This window comes from Lepidothrix coronata, unplaced genomic scaffold, assembly GCF_001604755.1.
Source record: "Lepidothrix coronata isolate B3197 unplaced genomic scaffold, Lepidothrix_coronata-1.0 Scaffold384, whole genome shotgun sequence".
In the NCBI taxonomy this organism is placed as follows: Eukaryota; Metazoa; Chordata; class Aves; order Passeriformes; family Pipridae; genus Lepidothrix; species Lepidothrix coronata.
In genome coordinates, this window is record NW_016690564.1 from 1 (window position 1) to 2,473 (window position 2,473).

Sequence of the window (2,473 nt, forward strand, 5' to 3'; positions counted from 1 at the left end):
CCCCCAGACCCAAACCCTGAGACCCCCAGACCCAAATGGAGACCTTGGGATCCCTGAGACCCCCAGATCCAAATCCTGAGCCCCTCGGACCCAAACTGAGCCCCTCGACCCAAACTGAGCCCCCCAGACCCAAACCCTGAGACCCCCAGACCCAAATGGAGACCTTGGGATCCCTGAGACCCCCAGATCCAAATCCCGAGCCCCTTGGACCCAAACTGAGCCCCTCGACCCAAACTGAGCCCCCCAGACCCAAACCCTGAGACCCCTGAGACCCCCAGACCCAAAACCTGAGATCCCCAGACCCAAACTAAGACCCCCAGAACTGAGACCCCCAGATCCAAATCCCGAGCCCCTTGGACCCAAACTGAGCCCCTCGACCCAAACTGAGCCCCCCAGACCCAAACCCTGAGACCCCTGAGACCCCCAGACCCAAAACCTGAGATCCCCAGACCCAAACTAAGACCCCCAGAACTGAGACACCCAGACCCAAACCGAGACACCCGGACCCAAACTAAGACCCCCAGAACCAAGGCCCCCAGACCCAAACTGAGGCCTCAGGACCCCTAAGACCCCTTGACCCAAACTGAGACCCCAGAAACCTCCCAGACCCAAACTGAGACCCTTCCCCAGACCAAAACTGACACCCCAAGACCCAAATCCTACCTGTGAGGAGCAGGATGAGAATGAGCAGGGGTCTCGTGACCCCCCAGTTTGGAAGAGGTCCCCGATTTTGGGGACCTCCCTCCATCCCCCCGCCGTCCCCGCCGAGGTCCCAAAAACAGGAGACGCGGCCCAGTGACCCTGGGAGGCCACGCCCACCCAAAATTCCCGGGGGGGGGAAGGGCCACGCCCACCCATCCCCCGGCCCCGCTGCCCCAAAATCCCCCCGGGACTTCTGGGGGGGGGAATTTCAGGGGTCTCAGAGGACTCAGTTTGGGTCTCGGGGTCCTCCCAGGTCCCCCCCGCCCTTCTTCCCTCCTGCCCCAGGCCCCGAGCTGAGGACGGAGAGCCCGGAGGACAAATCCCCCCGTGAGACCCTGGTGGGAGAGGCCGTTTTGAAGGGCTCCACAGCACAGGAAGGCAGCGGGGAGGAAAAGGGCCGGAGATCCCCCCACAGGAGGGGCTCCAAAGCCAGCCCAGGGTGCTCTGAGGAGGAAAGAGCCACGCTGTGCCAGGAAGGCAACCAGAGATTCAACAATTGCTTTAGTGTAGAGCACTGTCCTGCCTTATCCTGTACTACTGGTAGTTTTAGTGTGTATATTGTGCAGTAAATAATTCTGATGAAGGTCCTTTGTCTGATCGTTTGTATCCCTAAATAACTCATTTCTATTAATAGATTTGATTTGCCATCATTAAAACCTGGAGGAAAAACGTGGTTCAGTCACACCTCCGTAATTCCTCTAAACTGAAACTGTTGGCTGAGATTGGATCCAGCAGCCCCCAGCATCCCACAGGAAGTTGGGAGCTCAGGGGGGCCACCCCCCTTTCCCAGCCTTCCTGTGCCCAAAGACCCTCATGGGACTGTTGAACCTGCCATACCACCCCCCATTTTCCACCCTTCGCCCTGTTCCTCCCACTTTCCCATTGTCCCCTCAATCCCTAATTTCCCCCATGAACAGTTTTGGGGTCCTAACCCCCACTTTTTGCCCCCTCTCCTGTGGGCGCTGAAGGAGAAGATGAGGCTGCACACACAGAGTTCCATTACAGGACTTGTCCCCCCATCTTTATGTCATCCCCCTGGAGCTTTTATTTCTCTTTCTTATATCTAAATACACACATCTAAACATCCAAATATTCGCACAGGGTGTAGATATTTTATATATATATATGTTAGGCTGCAGCTCTAATCTGTACAGGAATACACACAGCTGTATTCGCTCCCAGTTTCACCCAGGATGTTAAGGAATGGATTTGAGTGCTCGTTTTGTCAGGAATGCCTTTTTTTTTTTTTTTAGCTAAGTAGAAAAGAAGGCTTTAAATTTTTAAATAGTTAATTACATAACTTTTATGGTTTTATATATCATATTATATATACATAATCAAATTCCGGCCCGCCCGCCCCCTCCCCTTTCCCCCAAAAGCAACTCGCAATACTATGAAAAACTGAGTTACTCGGAGGCTCCGGCAGGCTGGGCTTGGCGTTATTATGGTTTGTTTTCCCCCGGCGCCGAGCAGTTCCAAAGGTCAAGGAAGCGGCGGCCAGGACAGCGCGCCGGGAGCCGAGCCCGGCTGCCGCCCCGGCCAAACTCGGCGACCGGCGGCGGCGGCGCCGCAAACGTCAATCCCCTACCTTTGCGGGCAATCCTTCCCCGGGAGCCTGCCAAGGGACCCGCCGAGGTTGGGGCCGGGCGGGAAGGCGAGCAGGGAGGGACAGGGGGGAGGGAGCGCGGGCGGCCCCCACAGCCCCGTCCGGCGGCGCGGGCACGGCCCGGGCTCTGCCCCGGCGGCCGCCGCCGCCTCAGGCCGCTGCCCC